Here is a 24,648-nt window from a genome sequence, read left to right on the forward strand (position 1 = left end):
TCTATAATGCATGCAGATAATTTAGAGAATGTATGTAGGAGAGACTTAGTTAGTCTGATGCCTTGAAATAGTGAAGAGACGTGTGATGAATTGAAATGATCTGCTGAAATACAACTCCAAGGAAATTTTGACTTCTTCTCATGTTCCAGATTCTTCTGTGAGAAATAGATTTAACACATATTCTTTGGTATAATAATTGCTGAGGAAAACAATCAGCCACATCATTTACAGACCATAATTTGGAGACATGCTCTTCCTTCTGTTTGTAAGAATGAATCTGTTTTAATAATCTTTGTTTCTGTAAATCTGGCATCGAGTGTGTGAACTTTTAACTGTTAGGATAATGTGTTTTGACCTTTGTTACACTCATAATTTCCAATCCATAAAATCGTGGGAAATAAGAATATGTGTTATATCCTACAACACAATCCTGTCATTCTCTTAAAAAACTGTATAAAAAAGTTAAAGAAATATTAGCAGAAAAACTATTAGGTATGGAGTATGGAGTGTGTCTACATTGTTATTTATTTATTAGGTATCTGTGCTGACATCACTAGGGACAAAAAATAGTTTTAAAGGGTCAGTGGACCCACTGGACTATCGCTGGAGATGGTACTAGCCAACACCTGGGACCGGAATCTAAGTGTCTTCACCAAAGCCTGCCGCAAAGCGGGATGGTCTTGCTGCGGCATGGTGCCACCAGGTTGTTCCACAGGTGTGATTAGCCCGTTGTGGCAGCCAAGGTCAAGGTACAGAATCATTGTTCAGTCTCCAGGTCAGGTAGAGGCACATAGTCAGGCAGGCGGCAAAGATGCAAGGTCACAGGTCAGGTCCGAGGTCACAACAGGAATTTAGGCAAGGCAGGAATGGGAACAAGAGCTTGGAAGCTTTCTCTAAGCCTAGTGAGCGCAAAGATCCAGCAGGGAGTGATGGGAGCCGCTGGTCTTTGTGGGAAACCCGTAAGTGCCAGCGCCAATCAGCGCCAGTAACAGTGGTGTGCTGGCCCTGCCAGGATGGGATTAGGATCGTGGAGAGGTATGTGTGGGCCGGGGGTGCAGCACGGAGAGGGACACAGGTGTGACCGCGATCAGTGACATGGATCGCAGGGGCACCTGTGACAAAGTCTACTACATTATTTGCACAAAAGTCAATGAATGATTTGCACAAACTATCAATAAGCTTCCTAAAATATGACAGCCAACTACCAAAACCTAAGAGTAAATAAAAAAAAAAACAAGAATAGAAATTGAGAATTATAAATCCTCCCCAAAGTATCCTATTATCCATAACCAGGATAAATTGCATAAGTCAGTTTAGCTGGGATTTTCTGCATTGCCATAATTTGATCAATATTTAGCAAGAATTGCACAATAAATCAGTTGCATCTTTGTTGCATCTTAAGTCATTAACATTTTTGTCCTGAAATGTCAAAGGGAGTCTCGCACCACTGTGAAACTCCTGGCACTACTACATAGAGTCCCATACATAATACATAATAATGGGGGTCATTTACTAAGGGCCCAATTCGCATTTTCCCGACGTGTTACCCGAATATTTCCGATTTGCGCCGATTTTCCCTGAATTGCCCCGGGATTTTGGCGCACGCGATCGGATTATGGCGCATCGGCGCTGGCATGCGCGCGACAGAAATCGGTGGGCATGGCCGAACGGTAACCCGAAGGATTCTGAAAAACCGCCGCATTAAAAAAAAAAAAATTGGTCGCACGGGCCATACTCACATGCACCACGATGAAGACGATGAACTCCAGGGCACCTCGACTTCGGTGCAGCAGCGCCACCTGGTGGACATCGGGCGCAGGACCTTCATGAATCGCCGGAAGACCCGAACGCTCGTCAGAGAAGCCGCCGCTGGAACGCGAATGGACCGGGTAAGTAAATCTGCCCCAATGTCTTATACCCACCCACAACTTGAACCCCTCCCACCACTGCCATAGGGGAGAAACAGAGAAGGCAGGGGGGAAAAAAATCAATATTTACACTACTGCTCACATTTTGAAACTTAGGTTTCCATATAACTTTGTACTCTGTAAGATACAACTTTTAGCCAAAAAGCTATATTCAAGATCCTTTTAATAGGAGTGCATTGTGCATAGAACGGTACGGTGGGGACAAACGTGTGTCATGGCATCATGCCGTGGCTGGAAAAAAGATAGCATTTGCTCTATATTTTGCTGTAAGAGCAGCCCGCCAGCACAGCACCCTATGTGGAAGCAACAAACGTGTGCTAATCCCCAGGTCCAGGCCCAGGCGTAGTATATGTTCATGTGTAACAAGCCAAATGAGAAAGGCAGACTAGACACCCAAGACTGAGCATTGAATTTGCATGCACCAAAAAGAAGGATTTGAAATGCACTGTTGTCATGGGTGAAGTATGGAAGCAAAGGATCACAGAGACGGCTGGAGCTATGCAGAGCTGGGAGCATCACACAGCAGTTTTAAAGGACACCTGTCATGAGATCTCTAACTAATTCTGTCTACCTATTAGAGCAGCTCACAAGGATTCCATCCCAGCCTTTATCAGGCTATCAGTCAACTACTGGGGTTGTTTCTGTGCCTGACACTCATGAGTAAGCTGGACTGCTGAAAATGAAATGGGCTCATTGGACCCATCTCTGGTCATCTCCATATAGCATTTGAACCTGATTGTCAATGTTTACAGGCATGTATAGGGACAATGTATGGATAGAGGCAATGCTTTCTAATGGCAGTTTAAGAAAAATAAAATAAAATAAAATAAAAAATATATATATTATATATATATGGGGTTAATTTGCCTGACAGGTTCTCTTTAAGGTGTGAGGTGGTGAGCAAGAAACTAATCTGCAGGCTCATCCATTATTTTATATCTGGGTTCAATGTAACAGGCCTAATTTATAGACACCATTAGGACTATTGCATCACAGTTAATAAATATGGCATACATCCAGAAAGTTATAAACCTTTCTAATAAAAAGTTTTGGCATGCACAGCTTGTTAAATTCCCCCTTTGTCTTTTTTAATGCCTTCATCGTGTGTGACCCACACAAACTACAATATACTTTATTCTTCTTGGTTGAAAATTTTTCCATAGGATCTCTTGTGAATTTTTGTAATGTCTCTGACATCTGCAGAAAATATCTTGTAGGAAAACTACAATTGTAATAATGGCAGAGTGTTTATTCTAGTGATGACAAACAGCATTATAAAGTCATAGTACATGGAGTAGCCCATTATCCAGAGATAAATGCATTATAATTTTTGGTAGAAATGTCATATTCATAGTCACGATCAACACATACCACATTTAATAATAAATGTACAGAGCAATGTTTGAGAATATAAGGAAGGTTAAGGTGATAATGTCTAAATAATTTTAGACATATTCTATAGATATGTCATATATATTTAGGTATAAATCCATTTAAGCTGTACTCAAGCTCATGACATCTCTTTTTCAGGCTGAGCTAATGCTTCTGGAGAGAGAGGTCTCTGCTTTTCTTGTACATTACTACTGTATCAGCTGCTTAAATCTACCAGTACCTGTAAAGCAAATTACACGGAACTTACTCACCTACACTCCTCTTCATATTGATCCAGGTGCGTGTCTTTTTTTATCATGTCCGGATCACCTAAAGAAATAGACATAAAAAGCAGCCCAGATTCGATGTCCAGCACTCCAGTCTTCTAATTATTTACGCTTCCTGACTGACGTCACCTCCCTCTCCCATTTTGGGGAGGGAGGTAATGTCACAGAGGAGGCGTGAATAATTAAAGGGGTTATCCGGTTATAAAAATGTACTTAGGGCCAGGCTGGGGCAGGCTATTTAAAAATAATAAACGTGTACTTATCTCGTCCAGCGCTGCTGATGTCCCACGCCGCAGTCCGTCTCATCTGTGCGCAGGTTTGTTTACAAGGGTGCACAGGGAACTTCCTGCCAGCTGGAAGCTCCCATCCGACACCATCTCCCACCGCTTACAACGCTGAGACATAGGGACGGATGGGAGAAGCCGGCCATATCGCCAGCTGGAAGCTCCGTATGCACGGTTTCTGTGCCCCTGTACACAAACAGGGGCATGGATCAAACGGACCGCGGCACGGGACATCATCGGTGCCGGAGGAGGTAAGTACACGTTTATTATTTTTAAATAACCCGCCCCAGCCCGGCCTTAAGTACATTTTTATAACCGGATAACTCCTTTAATAACTAATTAACTTTCACTCGAGGCAACCCGGAGTGTCAGAAATCACATCCCCGCACCCCGGGCTGCTTTTTACATAGCTCTTTTTCAGGTGATCTCGGAGTATCAAGATTAGAGAACAGAAGCACCTGGATCAAGATGAAAAGGAGTGTAGGTGAATATGTTCAGTGTAATTTGCCTTACAGATACTGGTAGATTTCCTATAAAAGGGTTCTCCTACACTAAATTACTTTTTTCATCGGTCACAATCCAAGATCCTTTAAACAATACATGTGATATATGTGATACAACGAACAGCAATGTACATTATCAATATTTATGTCAACGCCTTTAAGGCAAAATATCACAAGAAACCTTCCTTCATCAGCTACAGCTACGCAGTGATTATTTGATCACTTAGCAGACTGAAGTTAGAATTGGGATTTCCATTCTTTATTGGTAAGGCCTGTTTTCACATGACCATAATTGTCGGCTATATGCTATCTGTACAAATGGCAGTTAGCATACGGCTGCTGTAGAAGTAAATTGTGCATGGCATGGTTCTGTGAGCACACACGTGTCACCGTACCTCTATCTTTTGACATATGTATGGCCCGGCAGCACAGCTCCCTATGCAGAGGGCAGGGATGAGGAGAGCTCCCCCCCTACCCTTCTCCAGCCAGATGTATACTACACCGTGTCCCGCAGCAGCCATGAGGAGGTAAGCACTCGGAGCATTTGGCTGAATGTCTTATGTTTTTTGGATACTTTTCAAACTAATGAAACAAACTATTAAGAGACTGTATTTTATTATGTCCGCTGTCTATTTTATGAGTTAACATGTGAAACGAAATATTCAGACCTTCAAGCTGCTTTAGCACCCTAACTAGCAATTCTTAATAAATGTGCAAGCAGAATTTGGAACTGCTACAAATTGTCTATTGAATATATTAGCATGCCATTTCACCAAACACTGCTCAGCGCCAGCTCCCTTCCTTTATCACATAAACTTGCAGGGTACTTGCTCTTATTCTAGCTCTGTAAATACCACTTGATTAACGCTTGTAAAAAGCAAACTTGATTGTGAGCTAAGTCTAAGCGCATATAACATCATCATTGGAATGTTGATTGTTTAGTGAATCTGCCTAAGCTATGGTAGAAGTAGTTGATTTCTATTATATGCTATCCTTAAATGACTGAATAAATATGGACCTCAGGTATAAGCTTCCATACTGTTGCATTTAGCTGCATAGAAGGAGTAGAAGAATCCTCCTTAAAGCTGACATATACATGCTCTCTCTTGCCTCCCCTTACCAACCTCCCATTACCATATACTTGCATTTCCATGTCCATATATCTTTAAAAGGTAGTTGGGACAACCAGACTCCTCTTTAGCATTACATTTTATATAATAATATTTACAATAAAAATAGAAAAAAAACAGTGGTGAATGCATTCAAGTTACTGTAATGGAACTCCTAAGCCCATTGTCTGAGCGGCTCCCTGGTATTGGCCCTTTAACCCCATACAGGGATCTGCATTCTGAAGATGGCAAACTATTATTGCCTCCCTGGTGAGAAAGTGCAATGCAGGGGACTGAAATAGGACAAGGACAAGCGGCCAAACAGCACAGTTCTTATACATTATGCATTCCCTATAAGCTTTTCTGCTCGCTTCCCTTGATAGCTCCCAGAATGCAGTATGATAAGTAAGGGAGGGATTTAGGAGAAACAATTCTATATAACATAACCGTAAGTGTTATTTAGGTGTAAAAAGGCATCTAGACCCTTCTTGAAGTTCTCTACTGTCCCTATTGTGACCGGTGCATGAGGCAGGCTATTCGACAGTCCTCACAGTAAAAAAGCCCTGTCGCCTCTGATGATTAAACCTTGTCTTCTCCAGACAGAGACAGTACCCTCTTGTGTTTTGATTTGATTTAACCCCTTACCAACATGTGACGTAATAGTACGTCACATGTCGGGTCCCGGTACATGGAGAGGGCTCGCGGGCCGAGCCCTCTCCATAGCCAGTAAGTCTTTGCTGCATATTGCAGCAAAGGCTTACCGGTAACACCCGCGGGTGTTTCACCGCTGATCGCCGCCGGCAAAGGTGCCGGCGGCTGCAAAAAGACGGTGGCGCCGCCATCTTTCCGTGGATCGTCGCTCCCCGTGACATCATCGGGGAGCGGCGATCCGTCGCCATGGTAACTTCGGGTCTCACGAAGACCCGAAGCTACTTCGGGTTAACCCATTCATTACCATGTGCTGTCAGCACATGGTAATGTATGAGTAGTAAAATCCCCATATACTGTAGTATGGCAGTATATGATAGGATCGATCAGACAACCTAGGGTTAAAGTACCCTAGGGAGTCTGAAAAATAGTAAAAATAAAAATAAAAAAAAAGTTAAAATAAAAAAATTATAATAAAAAAAACTAAAAATTCAAATCACCCCCCTTTCCCTAGAATTGATATAAATATAAATAAACAGTAAAAATCATAAACACATTAGGTATTGCCGCATCCGAAAATGCCCGATCTATCAAAATATGATAACGGTTTTTCACTGCGTTTAACCCCGTAACGGAAAATCGCGCCCAAAGTCGAAAATGGCACTTTTTTGCCATTTAAAATTTTTTTTTAAATTCTATAAAAAGTGATCAAAAGGTCGTACAGTCCTAAAAATGATAACATTTGTAAACGTCATCAAAATCCACAAAAAATGACACCACCCACAGCTCCATAAACCAAAGTATGAAAAAGTTATTATCCCCAGAAGATGGCAAATTTCCCCAAAAAAATTTTGTACAGGAGGTTTTAATTTTTTTAAATGTATGAAAACATTATAAAACCTATACAAATTTGGTATCCCCGTAATCGCACCGACTAAAGAATAAAGTAGACATGTCATTTGGGGTGCACAGTGAAATCCGTAAAATCCAAGCCCACAAGAATACGGCACAAATGCGTTTTTTTACCAATTTCACTACATTTGGAATTTTTTTCCCGCTTCCCGGTACATGGCATGAAATATTAAATACCACCATTTTGAAGTGTAATTTGTTACGCAGAAAATAAGCTATCACACAGCTCTGTACATGGAAAAATAAAAAAGTTACAGATTTTTGAATGTGGGGAGTGAAAAATGAAAACGCAAAATCGAAAAAGGGCCGCGGCGGGAAGGGGTTAATCTGGAACAACTTTTCACCATATATTTTGTATGCACCATTCATATATTTATATAAATTTGTATATTTTTATAAACTTGTTCCCTCTCAGTCGTTTCTTTACCAGACTAAATAAATCTAGTTGTTTTAATCTTTCCCCACAACTAAAATTTTCCATAGCCCTTAGCATTTTTGTGGCTCTTTGTTGTACCCTCTCCAGCTCCAGAGCATCCTTTTTATGCACTGGACGACACATTCCATGTGTGGCCGAACCAGTGTCTTGTACAGTGGTAATATTAAGTCCCTAACCTGAAAGTCCATACCACTTTTGATACATGACAAGATCTTGCTGGCTTTAGAGGCAGCTGATTGACATTGCAATCTGTTATTTAATTTATGATCTACTAGTACCCCCAGGTACAAGGGACTCCTTTGGGACTCCCAAGGACATATGCTGCATGTGGATTACTAGCCCCCAGGTGCATAACCTTACATTTATCCACATTGAACCTCATTTGTCAAGTGGATGACCAAAAACTCAGTTTGTCTAATTCACCCTGCAGCCTATAAACATCCTCCATAGACTGTATTACACTACACAGCTTGGTGTCATCTGCAAAAATAGACACAGCGCTATTAATGAAATAGTAGTGGACCAAGCAGAGAACCCTGAGGTACACCACTTATAACTGGTGACCATTCTGAATAGGAATCATTGACCACAACTCTCTGGATACGATCCTTCAGCCAGTTTTCAATCAAATTGCAAACCGAAATAATTAAAGTAATACTTTTATCTACTCCAAGTATCACACAGTATATGTTCACGGCTGTTGCTGGGCCAAATTTACTGCACCAAAATTGCAGGTCATGTTATGTGTCTCCGAAGACCCACTGCGTTGTCATTTGTAATAGAGAATCACTTTTGTCAGGTTATTGATAGTTTTGCCACTGATAAAAAAAAGTTTCTTAGGATTGTTCCCCCTCAATGTCATCTTCCTATTTATCCAGGATAACACTGTCAGGAGTGACAGGGAAAGGACAGCTGAAGACAGAAGGTTCTCTTAATCTAGATCTTTCCACTTATCATCTAAAGCTGCTATGATCTTAAAAGAGAGATTAGAAAGGATAGGAACATTAAGGAGAGCTTCTAGATGAATCCTTCTTGCGTCCTGTATATGTTGAACTTGGTGCTCCCAAGATGCATTTAATTGCTGTATCCACCATGATGAATGCCATTCTTGTTACTCTTGACAGCTAGCAAAGACTCTTCATTAATCCTGCAAAGCAAGATGCCTCCAGAGCATCAGTGGCTCTACCAGCTCCAATTAATTGCGTTCTTGGTAGGCACAAGTCAGAAAGCTTAAGTCATAAATCTGGCATCCGAATAATATTTTTACCTACCTTATGTGATTCAATGAAGAGCATCTCTGAGTTATGCCAGTAGATATATGCCGAACACTAATAAACATGGGAATTATTTAGCATATTTGGATTTTTTTAGATATATCATCTATATTAATCTCCTATGAAACATACTGCAATGCTGTGTGAATTAATGCTGTATGAAAGCATATGGATACTATGTATTTTCATATGATGGACCACATTCACAACGTATGCCATTGCAATTTTGAGATGACACCACTATAAATGGCCAATATGAAGGTAAGGTATGGGAACATATAATTCTGTAGACCTCAGAACCTCCATATGGCCACAAATGTTCTTAAAGAGAACATGTCACAGGAATGTCTTTTTTACCTGGAGATCAGTTCCAATAGCATATGCTATGTAGATTTTAAAAATGCCTTTGTCAGCATTCTAAATAATTTCAGTACTTTATATAGGTTTACTTCACAATACTTGGTTCCCTACCAGCGGCATGTGGTGAGTCCCAGGGAAGGGGCAGCTGCAGTCTGTGTGTGCCTTCCTCTCCTCCACATCATCCCCTGCCCTCCCCTGTTTGCTCAATGCGCATGGCAGTGGGGGAGGGAGCTGCATGAGAGTGGAGGTGAGGAGACTGACACAGGTACACAGGCTGCTGCTGTTGTACCATGTGAGGAAATGCACTGCCAAGTATTGGTTAGACAGGGACCCACCAGAGATGGGTGAGGTGCTGGCTTTGGTAAACCAAGCAATTTGGAGAGAAATTAAGGTGGTAGGTGGAGATCATTGATGGGGACTGTGGAGATTAATTGGGGGGCAATGAGGGTTCCTGGGGGAGGAGACTAGCCGGATACAGTATTGATGCATATTGCTCGGAGGTTGTATACCTGTAGATTTATACGTTTTTTTATTTCAAATTTTTAGCATTTGCCTGTATTCATTTCTGTGGTTTATGGAAAATAAAGTTTACTGACTAACAAATGGATAAGACATCCCAATCTGGTAGAATCCTTCTGTGGAGAACCCTACTATCCTGAGAATGAATGGGATGCAGTGCTGTTTTAGTTCTGCGATCCCTTCACAGTACAGTAGCACTCCTAGACACCAGTTTTGCATCTACAATGCAGCTCTATTCAGATCCAAGTTAATTCCATTACTACCGTCAGTGAGAAGATTTAAGCCTTCTGTGCTGGAAAATTCACTTTAAAGAATAAATTATTTATTATTATTAATCTTTTTCACTCCATGGTGCTGTACAATCAATAAGGGGTTCACATACATTACAATAAGACAAGAAAAAATTGCAAGTACAAATGCAAAAACTACAGTGATCAAGAAACAAATGGAAGGAGGACTATGCCCGTGAGAGCTCACAATCTATATGGGGGAGAAGATGGAGACATGAAGTGAGGTAGCAGAGCTGTGCATTCATTGTGCATTTTAGGCAATCCTAAATAGATGGGTTTTTAGGTAATATTTGAAGGTTTGGAAGGTGGGGGACAGTTTGACACATTTTGGTAGAGATTCCAGAGTATAGGGCAGTCATGACGAACCTTTTAGGGACCAAGTGTGCAAACTGCAACCCCACAACCCCCCCTCATAGATCGTGAGGTGCCAACCAAAAATAAAGCTTTAACATTCAATGATACTGGCCTCCTAAGGACACCAACATAGTAGAAAAAAGAATGGAAAATTTGCATCGTTTTAGTTTGTGAGAAGAAAGGATTGTAATAGAGTGAAGGAGAATGTCTTGTGAGTAACAGAGAGTACATATGGGACAGTATTAGCTTTTTAGCTTGGCAGATTAGTTTATATTATAGATATATGGAGAGGACAGGTATGGACTTTTAACTTGAATTCTGAAAACTGAATTCCCTGTCCAATGGATAACCATTAGAGAGACTGGTGCAGAGGAGAAGCAAGACAGATTTTTAAGCCGGGAAGCAGAGTTAAGGATAGACTGGAGGAGCGTTAGATAGCTAGGAGACCTCAGAGAAGAATATTACAGTAGATAATGAGGGCTAGGGCTAGCAATTTTATAGACTCAGGATGGAGGAAGGGTCAGAGGCGAGAGATGTTCTTGAGATGGAACATATTTTCTGTGTTCTTTTTTTGTATATTTATAACATACAGCATTGAATCGGTTACAGTTTATAAATGCTCCAGTTTTACAAAAACCACTAAAGTGTTTCACCAGATGTCACCAGTCTCTGCTGGGAAGCTCCAATTGTTTATATACATGATACATTGGAACATTTTAGTCATTTTGAGTATTGTAATGAGTGAATGACGATTAGGACATGACAGAGGCACGCAGTGTCAGACTAGAATGCCTAAGGTATTCTAGTTTGCCTTAGGTATAAAGTCTGTTTTGGGGGGCCATACATTTACAGCTACCTGCAATTATTCTGTCACAAATTGCTGAAATATAGCCAACACAAATGTATTTAAATAGTATATTGCTTCCTAATCCTCTTTTTAGTTGTATTGGTTTTGTCCTGGAAGCCCTGTCTGTAACCTGCCAACTGCCTTTTTCATTAAACTTAGTACCGTCTAGCTCTGTGAACCAGCCAAACCATGTATCATTGTCACCAATTTTTTTAGAAGAAACATTTAGCAGTGTTAAGATCTATCACTAGAAAACAAGCTGTGTGTAGATGTATTCCAATAATAAAAATAATAAACAACAAGGTGACAAATAACAAAATTAAAAGTTAATAAATACAGAGCTGCTGTGTGTGCCATTCACTTCACTTTTTTTTTTACATCATCATGTCTTAATTTGCATATATGCGTTCTAGGTGCATGCCAAGACTCCTCCATTTCCCTTTAAGTTCACTACCATCTAAAGTCAAGAGGTTTTATTTTAAACTGACTTTATGCTCAATATCCCACCCTATATCTTGAAGAAATGCTAGTTATATCTCAATTATGTCATGATTCTGTAGCTGTGCTCAATATCCTACTCTATATGCAAAGGCTATGCTTAATAACTCACTATATGAACTGAAGCCATGCTCAATATCCTACTTTATGTTCTGAAGCAATGTTAAATATTCCATTCTATGAGCTAAGGCTTTGCTCAATATCCCACAATAGGCACTAAAGCTATACTCAAGAAGATATGCCCGGTATCCCACTCAATGTCCTAAAGTTATGCTCATAAACATACTCTATGTCCTAAATATATTCTTATCTCACCTTATACTTAAAATCAGATCTACAAGGTCTAGAGAATCTCATTTAGAAGGTCTAGGTTGCACTGATTTAGCACAGAACGATTTCTCTAGGTGTCTCTGTGACCTGGACATGACAAAAGTAATATATTTATAGCAAAGATTGAGATCACACCCAGCCATGAGTACTATGCGACCCCTGCATAGATCCACATTACACAAGCACACCCAGTCAACGTGATACATTTACAAGGCAGTCCTGACTTGACAATTTAGCTCTGCTACATGTGTAGTTTCAGTTACTCACCCTGACTTTTGCTTCTTGTGATTCCCATCACAGTCCTCCTTTTTTTAAATTTTCAAATCAAACTTTTGTGCCTCGACTCGACAGGGGGGATGCTAAGACATAATCCATCTGAAATTGACTTTTCAAATTTCCCTACCACAAACAATCTGTATATGTACAAAGTACTGGCAAACAGAAAAAATAAAATGCTAAATACATTGTCTAAAACCTGGCACCATCTGGTTCCCTACATTTTACTGCACATTGAAATCCCATGGCCATGTCTGTCTGTCTTCAGACAGCTGGAGAGCTACAGGTAGTGTGAACGCACTTGTAGAGAATATTAATTACAAGACACTTTGCAGCTTGATGGCATACTGGAAGTGGCTGTGCTTTACTGCAATGGTCGTAGTCCAAATCAAACCACATTCTGCATTCATTAGCTGGGGGATAAGATAAATTCACTATGAGGCCACTAATTCAGTCACTGAAATACTTTTTGGGCATTTTTGCATGCTAATGGAATATTGCTCCAAAGTCTACTCAGTAGTGAGCAGATACCAAGTGTTTTGGCTCTTAAGCGGGTGGCATTCATTACTAAGAATGAATGTCGCTTCTCTCCATGGCACAGGTGGAAGTAGAAATCGGTTGTCTGAAAATCAGCATGTCACTGTAAGCCTGACATAACTGTGTGTCTCTCCATTATTCTCTTCCTGGCTCCGAGCTAGTAAATAGCTTCTGCGATGTGTTCTGCATGACAAAGGACATTGCTGTTCATTACCGCTATTATTATTCTACTGTTATTCTAACTTAGAAATATCAGCCATGGCAAATCCCAAAGTCATGTAGTCATTCTCATATACTGCAGAAGTTTTAGAGTTGTTCTCATGCTCAAAAAGTTGAAAGAATCAAACTGACTCAAAATGGCTGATACTCAAAAATAAATATGGTGCATCCGAAATCACTCTAGTCTACGATATAAGTGCATCCATGTTGCTAAAATAATTTAATAACTAAAAATGCTGCTGCTTGAACCAGTCATCAGCCATCATCTTGTATACAGAGTTTGTACAGAAGAATATGTAAGAGTGACTGAATATGTAAGACTAATATGTAAGACTTAGGTCACAGATGTTCCAAGACAGGACATTGTTATAGTGGAATTTATGACAATGACTATATAATAACCAAAATGCTGCGAAACCCTTTGATCGTACTGTTCTTCAACTCCTTTTCTGTTTAATACCTAAACAAATTCATTTGTTCACCATTTTGGGGAAAAAGCTACACTGTCCAATGTCAGCAGCCAATACATACTTTTGCAACTATAAATTGAGTTCAGTTCAATCCAAGGTTCAACTAGTTTGGGTAATGCTGTTGTTGTAGCATTTACAATTCCATTACAATGTAATTTCAGACAAACTGTTCAAATAAATGCTACAAATATCTACTTAAATCATAGTTGCAATAATATCATAAAAATGTATCATACATCAGTCACCTGTATCTGTGTTATAATGCTGTTTATTATTATAAATTGGATTATGGATTATGAAAACACGGACCAGTAGCACACAGTATATTTATTATGGTCTTATCTTGTATCGCATTGAGTGCAGAAAGCTGTCGCTGCCTTCCACGATCAATACAGAATCTGAAGGGCCCAGGACTAATGATCAGCACTGCTGCATACACATCACATAGCAGACAGCCGCTACTGCTAAGCTGAGGCCATGCAGCCGCTTCAACTTTCACCTGTTCCTCTTCAGCTGGAGTATCTGGAGTTTTGATTATATTTTCAGATAAGTTTTACGCACATTTGTTGACAGAATTTCACATTTAATTTGAGCATTGGTATGAAGAGCTTGGCAGAACAGCGTTGAGAAATTCCTCACAGTCCTGGAAAACTTTGCATAACAAGTAAAAGATCCCACACAACCACTTATGAGCTTAATGGGCAACATATAGGATGTGAGAAAGTATGGATACGGTTTTGATATCATTGTGTTTATCAAGCTATCACCCAGCGCGGGTGATCTTCATAGCGTGCCAAGTATAGCATTGTAAAAGCACGGCCTCTGAGGATTGTACCATCTGCTACCATTTGGCATGAGAGGGCTGAGTCAGTACAGAACACACTATTGTCCTTGATACCAGTGAATGATTCTGCCGTAATTCTTCCTAAAATGCCTCTCAGTTCGTTCCAATACAGCTGAGATCTGTAAATTGCAGCCACTTTAAAGTTTAAAGTTTGTTTTAAAGTTTATATTGGCGCACTTTTACATTGTCATGGCAACCTACAATCAACTATATATCTGTTTTCTTTTGTTATAAGAATTAATGTGGAAGGGGCAAATATATCATGCTAAAATATATTTTCCCACTTATCAGTCCCACTTAACAGTGGAACACAATGGGGCTAATTTACTAAGCGTCCGCAGGGCGCATTTTCGTCTGGCTTCCCGACGATTTCCATTTTGCTCCGCATCACGCCGGGGATTGTGTCGCACGCGATCAGATTTCGGTTCCGGCTTGCATGGGACAGCAATCGGGGGGCGGCCAAACTAGTGCCGGCGTCTTTGTCAAGCTAGTCAGCGAGGGTGTTGTGCGGTATACATAGAAGCCAGATAGAGAGGACGAATTAAAACAAAGAACATCCTGGCCTGAAATCTGGACACAGACTTTGTAACTCCGCTGACTCAGACATGCTAGCACACAGAGACTAGTAATATGAGCGTCAATAGTATGAATGGAAACTGACACTACATGGCTCGTTCCTAATGTGCTATACTCTATACTTTAGTACAAATCTCCATGCACCTCTGATGAACTGCTACGCCGACTATTAGCAGGGAAACACGTTAGGTGGACTGCAGGTGGACTGCTGTGCCGTGCTGTTATTTGCCACTACAGGCGGTCCCCTACTTAAGAACACTCGACTTACATACACATACGACCCCTAGTTACAAACGGACCTCTGGATATTGGTAATTTTCTGTACTTTAGTCTGTAACTGTGATGAAGCTTTAGTGTTAATATTGATTCTTATGACAACCCAACATTTTTAAAATTCAATTGTCACACAGACCAAAAAAGTTCTGGCTGGGAGTAAAATGATAAAAAATACAGTTTCGACTTACATAAAAATTCAACTTAAGAACAAACCTACAGACCCTATCTAGTATGTAACTCGGGGACTGCCTGTATATCACGGCACTTTAATAAGAGTCAAACACATTAATGGAAGTTTTTGGAGGTTATACCCTCATTTTAGCTCCATTCTTGCACTTTTAGTAGGTCCTCCTAAGGGGGTGGAATCCCTTACAATCTATAACCAGCGAGGTGATAGAAATTAACCCTTTCATGTCTCCTTACCCCAATATACATGACTAGGGTGGATGATATACAGCTGGTTTTGTAGGAGGTACCTAAGCCTGTATATGTACAAGGCTCTTGTTGGTTATGAGCCTAGCTTTTTAATAATAATAATTGAATAAAGAGATATTTTAATGTTGCTTTCTACAGGAAGATAGCAGACAAGGGACACAACAGCTCTCATAGGGTGATAACGTTGGTTCAGGGTATAGGACGTGATTAGACAGTCGCTTACCTGGATTAGTTGTGCTTAAGCATAAGGCACAACTCTCGTATTGGCATATAGGATCTTAATTGGGGTCGAGGTGCAGCCAGCGTAGTTGGGGTATCCAGACACGAGATGCTAGATCGGCTGGAGTCAAATAGTCGGTACAGAGGAGCTAAGAACAGAGGGCGCACGACAAGACTAGGTAATGGTTCCAAATAGGTTTTCCTTTTTATTGAATCGTCAAAGGTACACAGAGGAAACACAACGCGTTTCTGGGAACTGTGGTCCCCTTTTTCAAGTGGATAAAAGAGCTGTGGGTTGGCGAAGTACAAAAAAAATATAGATACATATACGAAAATTATATACAAAAATAAGAGTTCATAAATCCATAAATGGTGGTGGAAGGGGGGGGGGTATAAATTGGGAATAGGCCAATTATATAAAAAATGTTGTTAAATGTATACACACGACATATATGACAAAGTTATCACGTTTCCATGAATAGTACATGGATACTTTGCATATTGGTAAAAACAATTAGTAAAAACCAGTATCAGTGTAATTCCATCATAAAAACTTGTATTTGGCTCCTCTGTTCCTTTCTACAGGAAGTTATCTATTTGGCTGTTAATTTTTGAGATTTATGAATTTTTGTTTTGGAACACAACCATACTTTTACAGGACATTGGTCCTTTGATACGATTTGCTCATATGGCATACGGTGCAGTGTAAGGTGTTACTTCATGTAAGAAAAGGTGACATTTTTATCAATACCTTTTTGGAAACTGTATGACCCTAATCACTTTTTATTAAAATTTTTATATGTTGTGAAACGGACATTCAAGCACTACATGGTTCACCTCCGGGAATAATTGTTTTTATATTTTGATATATTGGACATTTTGGAACACAGCAATACCTAACATGTTTATAATTTGACTTGTTTATTTTTATTTGTGTTCTAGGGAAATGGGGGTAATCTGATTTTTTTTTAATTTTTAAAAAAATATGAATTTAAATATTATAAAAACATAAATCACATTTTAAATATTGTCATTGTTGGCAAATTAGGGAACATGATGTTAATGTTATGCAATGAAGCACCTTGGTGGTCCTTTATTCATAGTTCTCATTATAACTCATTATATACCAGGCCTAGTAATATAAAAGATTGTGTACTATGTGCAAAATTCACCAGCACAATGGAGCCATTTTCATTCAAGCAAAGCCAGTAAATAATTTTCAGTCTTGTATTTTGCACAAAGAACTGTCTAAAACATCTTTCATAACATATAGCAAGGATTTTAGACACTATTAAAACTTGTTTTACAAAATGAGTGTGGTCTAAGTGGTTAACAAAAATGCAGGTGAGGGAGAAGGTGAAAGAAGGTGCATAATAAGTTTGACAAGTCTGTCTAGTGTATAATTTTTTTTTTTAATACACTTTATACATTCTACTTGTCTTATCAATGTTACGGTACTCAATGTAGCCTATTCTCAGTGTAGTAAACTGTGTTACCAAGTCCCTAATACATTATCACATGCATATTTTCTAATCTACTCTGATATTAGTTATTTTATTACTTTAGGAAACAAGTGTTCTTTTACTGTGCTCACTTATGAGATATTCATTTTTGGTCATAAATGTCATTGTAAAATATTAGGCTTGTTGGTTTTTATGCCCATGAATTTTGAGAACGTAAGAACATACTCTGTATCCCCAAGTATAAGTGGTAACAGTGTCGACAGTAAGCTGACTTCCCGTAAGACCCAGAGTGCAATGTCTGAAGTTACAGCTGTACATGACAGACAACATATGTCATCCATACCATTAAATGCCGAATGTAGAAACTTCCTGAATGAAACAGCTGAGCTGGGACCAGCGGCCTGTGAGCATAAGCCTGATATCAATACCATTCCCTTACTTTGTTAAGAGAACACTTCTGGACGCTCTGTTGTAGGCTTAAAGCTGCAAATGCTTTAGGAGAAGAACTTTTCCTTTTTATTTATTGCTGCTGTATTCTTCATTTTACTGGCATTTGTGTTGAAAGGTCTAGCTGGTGAAATCCACAACAATACTGCCCTCTGCAGTCTCCCATTAGTCGGAATATTCTTCATCTGAACTTGTAGCAGAGAAGAAGGAGAGCTGGAAACCTGCAAGCCAGTGCATGTAAGTTCTATGTGATAGACCGCCTGGATGGATCGATTCTACGATACAGTATTGTTATTGTCTTAGTATATAGGTCCCAAGTACAAACATGTGTCATTCAGATGATATGTGTCATATCATTGGCTTTGAAAATGTTTTATTGACATGTCTGTAAATAATATTGTGGAATTGAATCACCTTTCTAGAACATTCTTTCTTCCCTGTCAACCACTGATAGGAGGTAACACTTCTCATCTTTCTCTAGGAAATGTTTTTAAGCAGTATGTATTATTCAGTACTGTGACCGTGGCTGCAGAACATAAAATACAGCTACCACAGGCCCTTCTTATAAAAACATTAAGAATGTTTTATGTCAGTCCATTAATTTCCTTCTTATACTTCAAAAGATGTTCTGCAGTAACATAACAAAATAATCAGTTGTCCTAGATGTAGCCAATCATCTTTCTGAACACATAACCTTCTCTATGGCTCTCTTTTATTTGTTTAAGCATCCAATGTGTATTTCTGTGCACCAATGGGATGATGGTGTACAGATTATCTACGGGAGAATTTTTATTTTATTCATTGGAAGTCATATATGAAATCAATTTGGTATAGAAAAAAGTCTGACGTATCTGCTGAATGGGACATGTATCATCATCTGAGGCTGAAGTTCTCTGGCTACCTATTACTATCCTGCCCACAGCTAATTCATTGTTGGTTATATTTTCTAGCTAGCTATTGTCCGTTCTTCTCTTGCTTTACCTCTGTACTTTTTTCTGATTTTTGGCTATTGTTCTACAAACTATCTTTTGTGTATGCGATTCTGATATCAGTTGTGACCTGGATTGTTATCACTCACATTGCTTCATCTGTTTGTCTTGTTTCGTGTCTGCACTTTCGCATAGGGAGGTACTGTGTTCATGGTTGTCCCGTATAATCTGAAAAATGAAGGTAGGGCTTTTGGAGGGCTGGAGCTTAGGGTTCACTTTACAGTTTGTCCTCCTTGATCTCAGTCCCTTTTCTACAAGTATAGTCTGGTCACAAACTATATCCCTTTATAGAATCCCAAATGTATAGAAATTTACACAGCATGCTAAATATAAAAGATTAATATTTTAGAATTATAAAATACTAATAACAGGCGGTCCATGACATAAGGACATCTGACTTACAGACGATCCTTATTTATAGTTACAGATGGATCCCTGGATGCTGGTAATTTACTGTACTTAAGCAACATGCAACAATGATCAGCTGTAAGAGTTATCAAAGATGTCTGCAATAAAACTTTATTGTTAATCCTTGTTCTTATGACAACCCAGCATTTTGAAAAATCCTATTTTCACAATGACCAAAAAAACTTTGGGGTTACACTTATAAAATATACAATTCCAACTTACATACAAATTCAAGTTAGGTACAAACCCACAGTACTTGCCATGATGCCATGATCTTTTATGTCTCCTGTGTGTATTTTGTCTTCCCTGAACATGTCGTTTTAATGGAAGAGATAAAGGTGTTATATTTTTTATGATCATCTTGGAGAATTGTCTTTTGAACTGGATCTCATAAATGAATATTGTGCCATATATCTTATAGAAATGATCCATGCACATTGACAATGCCAAAAATATGTCTGATTACTTATGGGTTTTGGACCAAATTATTTGAAGGAGTTACTGCCATTTCTGCCGTTATTTTTCTACCTGTTTGATTATGGAGGATATGTTTCTTTTCCCTGTAGAATGATACTTAGTGTTAAAGACCTTCAATGCACATTTACTGTGCCAGCTTTGATCTCTGAGAGATGAAACATTTAATAAAAAAAGATATACCCGATGTCTTACGCAGCAGAGTCTATAGTATGCTGTACACCGTTTTGCCCTTTATTGCTTTTTAGTTCAACAGAAATCAAATAAAACATCATGGTGCCCAAGTGCACAGTTTGTGGCTACACAGTGACAATATTATTTTTTAAAGAAGGTAAAATTAAAACTTTGCTAAAGGCAATGAATCTTGACAAGCACAAAGTTTTAAGAAGTTTATTGTTCAAGGTAGCATCATAGTTATTTCTTTTTCTAGCGTTTTCTTTAGATAACAGTCTTGAGGGCTGTCTTTTCTTTAAGTGGTATGCCCTAACAGGTAATTTAGGAAATTCCTAAACACAAGCACAGATTTTCTGGCATTTACAGTTAAGAGGCACAGTGGAATGTAATTTAATCATGTCTTCTAATTAATGCTAGACCAGTGGGTCTAGGGTCTACACAAATCATTTTATCAGGCAGGGATACAGAGGTAATTTGCGAGTACTAAAGTATTAAAGACTACAGTCTATGTCATTGATAGAAACAGCTGAGCACAAGGGTTGTGCAGTTCTGATGATAACTGCAATAAGACCCCCCACTGATTTTACAGTTATAACCTATTGAGCAGGTTGGTATTACCAAATCTTCTCTAAGATGTTGAATTTGTATTACATTGTCTCATTAATTTTTCAGAATGTTTTTAGTTCCACCTAAATAGTACCACTTAAGTTAAGTGTTTGGTAGCTATGTATGTTGCAGAGACATTGCCAGATTAAATGGTTCCACCTTACATTTTGGAGCAAATAATTCTCCCTGCTATCATAATTGTAGTTAAAAAGGTACTTAAGATTTGTTGGGTCAGGACATGGTTTATTCGGTTGATAGCCTTATATTTTCTCAACATTGGAACACTCATATACAACATGTAGGCATACACTGTTTAGACTACATCAGAACTTATAATTTGTTATATTTTTCAAGTGTTTAGAGTTCAAAAAAATCTCCTTCTTCTCCTGCCAGATTTGCTTTGAACAACTGGGTAAACTCTGCTTAGTTATCGCCGTTCTTTTGTAACTATGGGTTTAATTCCAAATTTTCATCCTGCAAAGTCTGCTAACCCTTTCACCAAAATGACTTATCAAGGACTGTGCGCAGTCTGAGCCCAGAATATTTTAAATCTGATTAAAGCACAAGTCAGACATTGGAAGGGATCCTCCTAAACATGGTGGGATAAATGATGGTTTATGGAGAAGGTTACTGTAACATCTGTGTCATCGTCATCTATAGGTTTGCTGGTTTGTTTGGATTGATTAGCACCATGACCATCACTCTCCTGCAGCTTGGCTGTGGTTCTATAACATCTATCCCAAGATCTTCCTCTGTCCGTGGACAGCAGATTTGGTGGCATTAATTTTTTCTTGTGTTACAATATCAAAAATCATCTGAAATGACAGTTACTCTTTAATAATACTAGCATGTGGTAGCCCTAGTGCCCAACAATCATAAGATACCCCTCCATTTTATTAACATAGTCATTAACATTGTCCACCAAATCCAAAATGGTCCAACGGATTCCTGGAAGTCTATAAAAGACGAAGCAAAGCACATTAGTAAGTATAAATAAACTAAACAATGATTAGTGGTACTAATTCTCTGCTGCAGTAATGAGTTAATGAATTCACAATGGATGGTTTATATCAACTGAACCAGGTTACTTTCAAAAAGTCTAGCACCATTTTTTTGAGATGAGATGCGTCAAATTATGGAGGGGGTTCATGGTGCCAAAGTACATTGACTGGTTCTGCTACAGCAGTGATTTTCAACCTTTTTTGAACGCGGCACACTTTTTATACTTAGAAAATCTTGGGGCACACCACCAACCAAAGTAGCATAAAATGACACTAAAACAGACATATTATACATATAGTTAATAATCTAGATTCTCCATTTATTTTACTCAATCAGTGTGAAACCGGGGCCTGTTTCGATAAACACAAAAGGGATATCCTGGCAGGAATGGTGGAAAGACACACACGAAGCTCTTCCTCAACAGTTCTCAGTTTCTCCCTGTTTTTAGTATATGGTGCTGATTATTATGTGGTTCATATACTGCAAAATAAAGGGGTACAATGAGAAGTACTATGGCCATGAGGCCAGAGTACAAGTGCCAGCTCATATACTCAGACTATGAGCTGGTACTTGTAGTACTCCAGCCTCATAACTATAGTATTTCTCATTTTACATTTCTCATTGTTATATGCAGTATACTGCTGGAGTACTAAAAGTACCAGATCATATGCTGAGTATTCTGCCAACAGTTCATATACTCAGGCAAAAGCTCATATAGTCAGCATTATTGGTGGGCATTACCTTGGCGGTGGGCAAATGCGAGAGTCTCTCCGCTCTCAGGATGATGTGCCAGCCTCGGTGACGTCATTTTGTCACGCGAGGTTCAAAGCTTGCGCATGTGTTATTGTACACGTCTCCTACATTGTAAGAAGCCGTGACTGCGCATCGCTGCACATTGCCGGGAAACAAAACAGAGGGGGCACCATAGTTTGGGGAACTTTCCCCGCGGCACACCCGACCACTGGTTGAAAATCACTGTGCTACAGGATTGGTGTAAATCATTTCTACTACAAGTATACTAATCCACAGATGCCACTGATTTGTACCATGAACCAAAAGCAGGCTTTTCCAATGTGACCCTTATTTTTTTGACAAATAAATCATTTTTTGACAAATAAATTGTTTGCCCATAACAGTGAGGGAACACCCATAAAGCATCTGTATCATGAAGCAGCTACATAATGTTGTACAAATTAATATTTTTAATTTAAATTTTAATTTAAGCAAAAAAAATTAATTTGCAGAATATTCTGTCAATAGGATTCTAATTTTCCATTAAAAGAAAGGAGAAAAATGTTGTGTTGAGTCTGGGAAATTTCTAGATATTTTGTATAGACATCCGATGAAAGCAATAATTTATGAAGAAAGACTGGAAAAACTTTGTGGAATTTTAAACTTATATATAACATAAAAGTAAATGGCTGAAGGTCATAGGGCAAGGACAAGCATTTTCCCAGGAAAAACAACAAGAAAGGTCAATTTATTCCCAGTCAACCCATCAAGTTTCTTAGGCACGTCGCATTTTAGTGTTTTCTGGAACTGGACAAAAATATAATTTAGAACAGTATGAACTAAGAATATGTTTCATGTGTCCGATGTTAGTTTGTAGGTTGTTAGATTCTCATTATTCATTCAAAGCACTAAACATTGAATTGCAGCCAGTGATACACACAGAAGTAGACGGCCCTTAAGCAGTATATGGCTCCTTCTCATGCATACTGTCTCTGGAATTCATTATCTCAGGCACTAATAGAGAGTAGAATCAGTTTCAGGATGACAGTGAGCCCTGAAAGCCACTGGGTCTCTATCAGCTTGTGAGTGCAGTGAAAATAAGTACTTTATCAGAATAAATTAGGTTACTTCATCCTCTGTCTATTTCTCAGTACATACCCCAGAACTTGTAATCTTACATAAAGCATATTGATTTCTCCACCATCAAATTAACTACCTCATGTAAGATCACTTGTACTACAGATTAGTACTGTATTGAGCACACATAGGTACAACAACCGGTGATCAATTTACTAAAACTCACAAAGACCATTAGTGAAAAACTGCATAATGGCCAAATGACAAAGACAATTTCTTAGTTGGATCTGTCTGTACATGGAGAGGATTTTAAATGGTGCTTTACTACAATATCACATACTATCCATAGACAAGAAAAAGAAATTATGACAGTAAAGAGATGGGAGGCCATCATACACTCTAGATGCCTGTCATAAACCCATTGACCTTACACATGTAACCTAAGACACATGTACTGACTATGAACAGCTCAAAAATGGTCCAGACTAGAACAAAAAAAGATTATGCTTGTTGGAATTCAGTTTTGAGTAGGATTATTGATCCATAAAAGCATCAGCCTGTTTCAAGCATGTGGCATGCTTCATGTCTTACATATCTTTATAAAGTTAATACTACTGTTTGCAAACATTTCTTCAGGGCCAGCCTGACCCACCGATGGGCCTAGAACCTTTTGGACTGACTGCTCAATTGAGAGAGGAGACTTGCTTTGGTCATTTGTAACAGCCTGTGAATCTTCAGCACTGAGGGGAAATCCTGTGGAAACACCCCCTAAAGCCATTCAGGCTTATTAGCATAATAAAATTATAAAAATTGATTTTAGAAGAAAGGAGGCCATGTATAACAAATATAAGAAGATTACCGCAGTCATGGTGCCTGGATCTATGAGTAGCTGTCCGTGGTTTATTATGCTGTATTTTGATTCCTTCACGACTGCCATACAGCTATATGTACCTATGTGCACATGCCCCGTGCTGAAAGTAAAAAATGTTTTGATATGTAAAGCATTTTAAGAAATATCGTAATTTAAAGAACTGCACATCCTGGACATTCAGCCATCAATGACCCTCAGTCACGAATGGGTTAAATAAAATTCCAAGCACATGTGATGCCCCATTACTCAATAACAGGGTGGAACTACCCATTACAAACATAATAGAAGTGTGTCTGAACGTATACCCCATTGGTTTTATGTTTTCCCAGCAGAGACTCTGGGAAAACATGAAGTATAAATAAGGCAATTAGTTGCTTTTCCTTTTGAAGGGTTATTTCAGTTTAGCCTAAATTGGATCAATGTGTTCTGCATAAATAGAGCATTTAGATATCATTATAAATGTGGATAATGAGCTGTAGGCTGGAGATTTCCTAGCTAGAGGATAATACGTGGCAAAATAACCTAAAATATAGCTGGTCTTTTGGGGAACAATGGGGGTAATTCCTTGTTTGCTGGCATTTGATCTCTGAAGCTACACAGTAC

General features: G+C 38.9%; 1 protein-coding gene across 3 annotated transcripts in view; it reads left to right on the forward strand.

The window, feature by feature from the left end:
* Positions 1 to 24,648, forward strand: part of ARHGAP24 (Rho GTPase activating protein 24) — a 473,550-nt gene that overhangs the window by 310,461 nt on the left and 138,441 nt on the right. The window lies entirely within an intron of this gene.

Source organism: Engystomops pustulosus, chromosome 1, assembly GCF_040894005.1.
Source record: "Engystomops pustulosus chromosome 1, aEngPut4.maternal, whole genome shotgun sequence".
NCBI lineage: Eukaryota > Metazoa > Chordata > Amphibia > Anura > Leptodactylidae > Engystomops > Engystomops pustulosus.